Source organism: Grus americana, chromosome 5, assembly GCF_028858705.1.
Source record: "Grus americana isolate bGruAme1 chromosome 5, bGruAme1.mat, whole genome shotgun sequence".
Lineage (NCBI taxonomy): Eukaryota > Metazoa > Chordata > Aves > Gruiformes > Gruidae > Grus > Grus americana.
Window position 1 is genome coordinate 6,655,467 of NC_072856.1, and position 9,850 is coordinate 6,665,316.

A 9,850-nucleotide genomic window follows, 5' to 3' on the forward strand; every position below is an offset into this window, starting at 1 on the left:
CAGAGCGGTACTGCAGCCTCTGGACACAGAACATGCTCTAGTCTTATTATTTTTAATTTACAATCCTTAACATCTTTCATGGGAGAGTAAAGATTCCCCTTTGTCTTCTTTTGAAGCCTTCACTTTAAAGCATATTTTGCCTGAGAGCAGCCTCAGACAAACCAGAGGAATGTGCTCTGTAAAGCCCAGCAGTTGCCCAACGAGTTGCCACCGCACAGCAATAACAGGACCTCAAGTTCAGAAACTCTGCAGTGAGTGTTTCCAGTTGCAGAATAGTGCAGTCCTGGCACTTGGCCGCCAGCCTGTGCTTGGGTTGTTTTCATTTGTGCTGAATGCGAAAAGAATATGAGGATGTTTATTCCAGTTTTGGGTTGGTTTTTTTCTGAGGGAGCAAGTCCTGCCTGTGGGGCTGCATTGAGGTTAAGTAGATCTTTATTTTTTATTCTATAATTAGTGGAGAAATGATCTGGCAATAAAAGAGAGGAAAGAAGAAGGGACTGAGCAGCGCAGCATTCACATGGATTAGAGATTTACTTTGGCAAAGTTCACAAGCATGACGTGTACTTGCATCACAGGTGTTTTCCCAAAGCATCTCGGCTGCCTAGACAAGATGTAATGGCAGCAACTCATCCGTGTGCTCCTTCCTGCTGGAGCAGGGCCAACATTTTGCTTAACCACAGAATAACTCGTTCAGAAAATAAAAAAAATAAAAGAAAAAGAAAAAAAACCCCACCATGTGGTATTCTCAGTTGTTTTCAATTACAAAAGTGATTCTTGGGGCCAGGATTACTCTGATTTAGGCTGTCAGAATTCGTTCTGTCATCACAGAAAACATAATCCTAAAGCTCAAGTCCAAGGCAGAGGGAGAAAATCCAGGGTCTGCTCTGAGCTTTGAGTGAGTCACTTTTGTCTTTAGCGTCTCCCTTGCCCAATGACAGCTGAGCTGCCTCTCTCATCCTGTTTAGATCAGATCTACTGGGACCGTGACCTTCTTGGGCCAGGGGACATCTTTGATGGAGCCTGCTGTTGGCCAGTGTTCACCTTGTTTGGGTCTGACTGACCACTTCAACAGCAATCATAGAGAGATTAACAAACTGTGTAAAACTGAGGACTGTAAGGGGAACTGTTGTTGAGGCTCATCATGTTGCTGTAAATGTCTCTAAAATCCTTGAATGCAAATTTGTATGAAGATTTGCATTATGCTGGAAACACTGTCTCTGATCTGTAGAAGAAATATAAATGTACTGAGATAGTGCAGTGTAATAAGGTTGCCGTATTTTAGCTGAAACAAGGACTTTTTGATTTGCTTGTTGCTCTGGAAGCTGGAAACAGTCAAACACTTTCCTCTGCTGTTGAATGGGACCATTTATAAATGCCTGACACATTAGTGATTGTTTTCTGAATCTATTCCAGGAATTACATCAATCAACAGTACATGCTTATGCATGAGAGTTTAATTTGATTAGTGTTGGATAACTGCTTTAGTGATGATGGCACAATTTATTAATTATTTGCAACTCATAATCTGATGTTGAAACAATCTTGCGTGAGTACCAGGGTGGTTATTTTCTGTGGAATTTTCACAGCTCGATATCTTTAATTAATACATGTTTACTGCCAAGTGAGAGATGGTTTGGGGCATAACCTTTTATGAAAAAAACACAGAAAATCACAACAGCTGTTAATAACCGAGACTGACAGACAGAAGGCTTTTGTAGAAAGTCAATATTACTATTTTCAAGGGTTTGGATTTTTTTTTTAATTATTATTATTATGCTGTGATTCTTGAAGAGGATATTAGAAAACTAAAATTAATTACTATTACCATCTTTACTGTTTAGTATGTGTTTATCTATAATAAACTCCTGCAAATCATATGGAGAGCGAAGGCATAATTTAGCAGCCGTTTACTTTAACACAAGCATTCATGGCAATTTATACAGGGGGTGGTGGGAAGTTGCTGACATCAGATGAAAGTTTTGATTTGCCCCGTAGAAGCTCTCTTGTTGCAGGTTGGCTACACAACGCAAACTCTGACGGCAGCCATGTGCCCCGTCCTGTAAAGGGTCAAGGAGACCTTCGTTGGGGTCTCCAAGCTGCTCTACCCAGGGCGCTCTCACTGCAGCGGAGCTGGGATGAATCCAGCCAAGTAACACCAGCAGATCTTGACCATGCTCTGTAGTCTATAAAAAAGGCATTGGGACTTCCCATCCCCTGTTTTTAATGAACTTAGAAATCTGTACAAGTAATTAGGCCCTGAAACTGCAAATATATGTGAAATGTTACCCTGTGAAGTTGCCCTGCTGGCTTCGGGGGGATGGTTTCATTATGAACGATGATAGCAGTGCACAGGCTTATGTTATTGGGACCTGTAGCTTTTAATGAATAATGTATGGCAGCCCTGTAGGGATATTAAATTTCATCATGTCATTACTTGTTCAGTGCATTGCAGATAACACATAATTGCAGGGTCAAGGGGAAACAGTGGTTCGACGTTAGTTTCAGCCCTTTGAATTCTGCCTTGCAACCCTAAAAAAGTGAGGTTTATATGTAAGCAGGAGAATAAACGACAGACTACAAACTCGTTTGCTTACATGTTACAAGAATGTTTTGTATGCTGCTGGGGAACTAGCAGTTAGGTCACTAACTTTCCTGTGCCATATCTTATAGAACCTAACTGATGCTCTTAGCAGTGCTGCTCGTGCAAGAGTTTGAAGAAGGGTATGTTCGAAAGAAAGGGATCTGTAGGGCTGATCAGGCAGCACAACTTTGTCTTGAATGATAAAAGACAAAGAGAGGATGACACATAAGCATGTGTTTCACTTTAAAGTGACAAAGAGCATCAGGAAACTGTAATAAATTCTGCAATATTAGAGAGTGTCAATCAAAAGCATCTAGCATCTAGGAGGACAAGGCAGCTATGGGAGCTCTTCTTACTAGACATGAAACAACTGAAGAGCTGGCAACGTAAGGTCTATGTGCAGTCATCAGCTTTGCTGCTGCTGGGGAAATATCGTCTACGCTTTGGCATCTGGCCCCCGAGGTTGCTGGCCAAGTGTAAGACGATTTACCACTGGAGTGAGGCTGTTTGCCAGATGGATAAGTCCCTCCAAACTGAGCTCAGACTTTCTGACGTCTCCCATTTCTGCCTGTGCTTAGCTAAGAGCTGGGGCTGGGACCTGGTCGAAGGAACTGTTAATGGGAAATGGAACATGGAGAGTGTAGCCGGTAGCCAGGGAGAAGCATGCAATACCGGCTCAACCTGCCTGCTGCACAGGTTTGTGATACGGTACAAGCAGCACCAGCAATGCCTTCTGTACTCCTATGGACTTAGCCCCAAACTAATTGCTGTCTAATCTGCAAGGGTGTTGAAGCCACAATATATTATCTATAACATTGGGAACGATATGTTATTCTCATGGAGTGTTAATACAACATCATATGTGCACATATATGTGTATATACATGTACATAAATATATAATTTGAGGGATTACTACATGTTTCATAATGACTTGTTAGGATCATTTTGCAGAACAAGGAGGAAAAGGAAAATAAAAACAATCTCCCTCCCTTTTAAAGAAAGTGCTTTGGAATCAGAATCAGTATCATACCCTCTACTCTTAAAGCTCTATCTTGTTTGAAAGAAGCATGGAAAACCAACTGCATATCACTCATTTTCTTCTTCCAGAAGGGAGAGTTGACACTCCTGGGATTTCAGCCTGTGGAAAGGCTATTATAACCCTGAGGCTTAAATCACAAAACCACTAATATGCTTCAATGTGCTACGCAGCTTTACTGTCCCACTGGATGGCTAGCAGTTTGCAACTCAGAATTAACATGCTTCTGTTATTCCTGTCATTTATGTATGGCTTCTTTTGTTATTCCTGTCATTTTTTAAAGCAGCAGGTGTTGCTCTCCATATCAGGAGCTAGGATTTGGATCTGGGCAGGCATTTTAATTCCGAGCGCTCCTAGAAGCTTGGAAAGCATGCTTCTGTAACCCTGCTCATTTTGTAATGTTCCTCAAGTGGTATCTCTCCCACGTTATTGTATACTGGAGGCTTGTAATAGAAACATGCCAATGGTTGTTGCTTCTGCTACCCCTCTTTTGTGAGAGAAGGAAGGGACAGATTTGAGGAGGTCAGCTGTTGAGGAGGAGTGGTTCCCCCTTCTCCTGAAAAAACGGCTGGAGAGGGGACAGCCCTGTGCCAGAGTCCAGGGCTGACATGGTTTCACGTGCCAACTCACTGGCACTTTTCTTTTTTCTGCCGTATGCTCCTTTTTGCCACCAATCTGTCCAGTGAGGGATAACGGGACTGAGACCAGGAATACAGCTTCATTTCTTTGCTTCTGGCTGATTGCTAAACCAGATCGCTGGTGCTCTGAATGCACTTTAAGCAGGTGAACAAGCATTTCGGTACTCAACCCTCCCACTTTGCCTTGAGCTGCAAGATTTCACAGTTCATGTATAATTAACTTGCTTCGGAACAGTCTCAAGTGAATCAGATTTTAATGGGAGGTAAACTTGCAACAGACGTTGAGATTTCTGTGCACCTGAAGTTGTTCCATTGTCATGAGAAATAAAGTATCTCTAAAGGCCAACAGCAGATTCGGTGCTCTGCTGGCATATTTCTTCTAATATTCAAAACAGAGAGAAGTGCTAGAGCCAGTTTTTAGATTGTACTTGTCCTTGGCTGTAATGGAAAGCAAATACCCGTCAAGCTGATACTGAAAGCTATTGAACTAAGGCGCGTTGTCAGAGCTTTATACATGAAGCACTCAGTATGTAACTGCATGAGAAAACAAGGCATATATTTGCCCTTGTGTTTTTAGGATAAAACCCTAATGTTTTGGAACTTTATCCTGACATACCTACGTGCTATTATTTTTATTATTTTATAAGGAATTGAGAAGACCCAGGTCCAAGTAAGATTTAAGCAAAGTATTAAATTGGTCTGTATCCTGACCCAATTAGATATTTAAAGAAGGCACAGACCTCACGCCAGGCGTTTGATCTTCTCCAAATACTGCAGAGTTGTGCAACAGAAGGAAACAATCTCTTCAGATTGAAGCCTGATGGAGAAGAGCAAAACAAAAAAATTAAAATCAAAGCTTTTCCATCTGATTCCTTTAAAACAAACTGTGAAGTACCAAGGTTCTCACTGCTGGTCACGATCTTCTTCTAAAGCTCTTATAGATTGAGATAAGTTATTTTAGGCAAGAATTTAGATTTGGCAGCTAATATTAAACTACAATTGCACAGAGAAGGCCTTCAAGCATGTTGGCATTTCACACCTACTACCATGCACCTGACTACACAACTAACACGGCTTAGAAATGTCAATACCGAGAAGTTTAGCTTCCTAACTATTCGGCGGTGAAGTTTAATAACTTTAAAATACAAATAGAGCTGTTCTTTGGGGTTTGGGTGTTTTGGTTTTTCGGGGGGGTTTTCAACATGAACATAAGCCAAAAACTATCCAACATATTACCATAGCTAAAGAGGAACAACAGAGGAAACATTGCACCAAATTCTGTCTTCTAACTAATGTCATGAGTGCAGTAAATATGGCAAAGTAAGTGGGATCTTTGAAAACAAATTCAATCTTCCTTGCAGCCACCATAAACATCTCTTGAAGGGTGATGAAATAAATTAAGAATAAAGAGTATTCCTTGGCAACTTTAACTGCAGAGCCACAATGTTGTAACTCACTACTGCTACTACAATTTTTTTACCCATACAGCTACCGTGGACTTAGATAAGACCCATCACATAAGCGTGAATGGAAGTGCCTGTTGCGTAATTTAACCCAAGGTACCCCATCACAAATAAAACCATCCACAGGTCAGACCACGCTGGGACTCAATGGGTGTCAGCAATGCGGTAGGTCTCGCTGCAAGACCAGAGTTTACAGGGACAGCCTTTTCCTCAGAGCCTTTGGAGCAAACGCAGCTGCTATTGCAAAGGAGTGGAGACAACATAAAAAGTGAGAAGTCAGAAAAATTTAGGCCCTGGTGAATATGTACTATGTGTGGTTTTGTATCACAAACAATCAATGAAAGAAGCACAAGGTGTATTTTAGCGCTGACTGCACGGAGCCGATCAGAGAGCACACGTGCTGCCAGTGTAGCGTAGCCCGGGAGGACGGGGGGTCCCTGGGCACCACTGCCCTCCCCTCTGCCTTCTGTAGAAACTTGGGTTTACTTCTTTGCACATCATTTCCATGGTCATCCTTTGGCATCCCAGTGTGGATGAACCTTACTGCTCAGTATATGAAGGCGATGCTTCATAAGGTCTGGATTTTAGATGACCAATTCTTAATCTATCATCCATGATTGTTACAGAAGGCAGCAACGTTTTAAAAATATTAACTTGCATTTTCTGTGGGAGTTTTAGTTTGTTTTACTTAGGTGGCTGTATCTTAAAAGTTAGTAGAATAAACAGAAACTTTCTTATTCCTGGAAACTGCCTTCAAGCTTGAAGGCAGGCCAAGAAAGGAAGGAACTCCAGTTTCTGTGACAGTCAAAGATATCTGTAAGTCTGTGTTTACATGCATATCTGTTAACTCTCTATATGTAATTTTTATCTTTTCTACCAAAAAGCTGGTAACTCCATAATGGTCCTAGATAAGACTCCAGAGAGGGCTCAAAAATAAGAGAGGAACTGTGGAAAAGAGAAATTTGCTAATAGCGTAGCCCTTGTGTTTAGCTGGAGCTCCAGCGAGAGGGGAGAAATCTCCGTCACCGTGCGTGGATGGTAGGACGAGCTGTGTGCTAGGGGGGCCCCAGGGAAACCTTGTGCCCAAGGAATACGTTATCATTGAAACCAAGGAAAGTAAAGGACTCTCTCGTTTCGAACTGCCTTCTCTGCCCCAGAGCAGGAAGGTTTTATGGCTAGCCTGGAGGGATAAGCTGTCACCCTACAGGGGAAATTGCCATGGATCTCTCTAGCAAGGGAGAAGATGCTGGAGGGTGGGTGGCTGCGGCGGAGAAAGAGCCACGTGTTCCTGCATGCCACACACCAGTAGTGTGGGTTTCGCTTTGGAACAATCTGGAGAATAAGCTTTTGTCTTGAGATTTTCAAAAGCGTTCACACCGATGTAATCACAGTGAGCTAATCTGAGTTACATTATCGTGGGCTGCAACTGAATCTGACCCCAGTGTGTTTTGCTTCCAAGTAGAAAAGGCGTAGGAATGATTAAGTACCTAAGACTTCTTGTGAATTATGTTTAAAATTAAAGATACTGCTTCTACATAATGACTTACGTGCCTCGTTTTGCAGACATATGGCTCATTCTCCATATGTTATATCATGAAAAATGTGGCTTGTAACTGTGCTGTGAAGCAAGATGTTTGTGATTATAAACACGAATTACTTAATTACGTCATTTTTTTTTCTTTTTAAAAAATAAAGTAAATGGGAGCTCCTACAGTATCCTCTGATTATGGACAATGACAAGATCACGTTTTACACATAGATATATTTATAAATGTGTGTGTGTGTATATCTGTGTGTGTATATATATTCTCAGACAGCAGGATGCAGGTGGCTCTTTCTGAGTCCCAAGAGCTGGATGTATATCCTGAAGGCAAGCAGATTTGAGGAGGAGATGATTGGTACGGAGGCTTTGTAAGGCTGGAAAACTGCGCCAGCAGTACAATCAGTTAGTAAAAAAATATTCATAAGAAACAGGTTGCCTAAATCACAGCAACAGCTCTGTAGCTTTCTTAGTGACAGGTATGATTTCATGGATTTTCCACATGTCACGCTGAAACCCAAATGAGCCCAGAGGGCTGCTAACGAAACTGATCTCCTTTTCCTGGAAAAGCCTGTTCCAGGAGCGCTCGGCACTGCCGACATTGGTGTCAGGAGGATTATGAAGTAGGAAATATTTATTTTATAAGCATAACTGAGTCTCGCGTGCTGCAGGAGGGCTGCTTTGGGGGCTGGAAGGGTGGTAGGACATGATCCTTTCTCAGGTTAGCAAAAATGGGCCAGTGTGACCCAGACCTCCTGAGTCAGCGAAAAGACGCCAGAAATCTCACAGGAAGAGACATCTGCTGTATCTCATCATCTCGAGTTGCTAGAGAAACCTCAGAGGAGCTTCAGAGATTTGGCAGAAAAGGTAGATAAGACACAGCCAGGCACGTTAGGACTGGAATGCAGTGCCTGGCCCTGGAGATGGGGGAAGGAATCAGAAAGCAGATACATCATTGCTTCAGATGCACTTCGCCTCTCTCGCTTTGTGTAATGCCCCAGTGAGTGTTCGCTATGCTGGAAATTGTCAGTATCTTCCAGGTTAGTCGCCTTTCTCCTTTTCTTGCTGGTGAAACATGCAGTCACAAGGAAAAGGTTGGTTGGTTGGATTACTCTAATAGCATGAAGTGTTACAACCCACACTAATGAACTTCAGTGTGAACCACTGTTTTCCAAACAGCCCTAGTTACATGAGCTACAGGAGGATCCTAAATAAATATAGGCACCAACAGGTCTTATGTCCTGCTTTCAAGGTTTGTAACCCAGCCAATTAAATGCACTATGTCCATCTGAACTATAAGAAATATGTTAAGACCAAGCCCTAGGCATAAAGTAATTTGATGTCTTTTTCAGCCATATTGTTGATAAAATCCTTTTTGTATTTTGGTCATGAAGTATTGTCCCCGCGCTGTTTAAGTGGGCCCAGGAGACTGAAGCAAGCAAGGTGAAATCAAAGCACACACAGTTGCAGGCTAAAGCAAATCCAGGATAGTACCTCTGTTCCTTTCCGCAAAGCAAATCAGTTTAATGCTGAATAAAACTGTTTTCATAGTTTTACCTTTTTTTTTCTCCAAATGAGGGCAAAATCTACAGGTGAGATGACATTAAAGATTAGACTTGCATTCTCATCAATATTTTATTTTAAAATAGTTTCTGTGAGTACCTTTTAAGCCTGGTTATGTTTGGCAGTACATTTAAGACTGTCTGTGCAGAAATACCTGAACCAAAGATTCGTCTTATGTTTCATATATTTAGGTGTAATTGTATTATCTCAACAGCCAGGAATCTCTTTGCAAAAAATCTAAAGGAAGTAAAGAACTACTGAGAAATGATACATGCTTTTTGTTCTAGCACCAAGAAGTAGCTTGACAATTAAATTACTTTCAATTGCAAATTTAAAAAACAAACAAAACCATTTCCTTTACAGAAACAGGAACAATAAGAAGAAATATCAGACAATTTTTGTTATACTTTCAGTGAACAAAACAGTGTCTAGCAAATTTGCACGCGGTTCCTGTTGTTTCGTAGTAATAAGGGAATCAGTGTTAGAATCATAGCCCGACTGATCAAACAAGAACAACTGGAAAAGTTCTTTGGCAGAGATCAGTCTACACAGGAACTTGGCCTGTGTACAGTGGAAATACTCTACAGATGTATAACTTACACAGGTTGGGACAGTGCTGGTCAAAGCCTTCTATACTGGAGTCATGTGGGAAAGAAAGTCTAGACATCATAGATTAATTTACTTCATCTAAAATCATGCAATCTAGAAATTGCCTTAAACCACATCTGCTCGAGTACACATACAGAATTTTGTAACCCGTTATGTTAACTAGATGTTCAAACAGGAACAATCAAAGGATTTTAGCCAATTGGCTCTATTGGTAAAGCTTATATATAATTTTAGTTATAGTTACAGCTTTTTAAGCAACCAATGAATTAAGCCACCCAGACAGACAAAAACCATCTACATTTTATTACAGAAAGTAGCTTGCAATCAAGTATAAATTGTTACAGTCCTATATTTTCATAGCTGCAAATAAATTTAATCAAACAATAATCCAAATTCATAATTACTGGCACACAAGGCC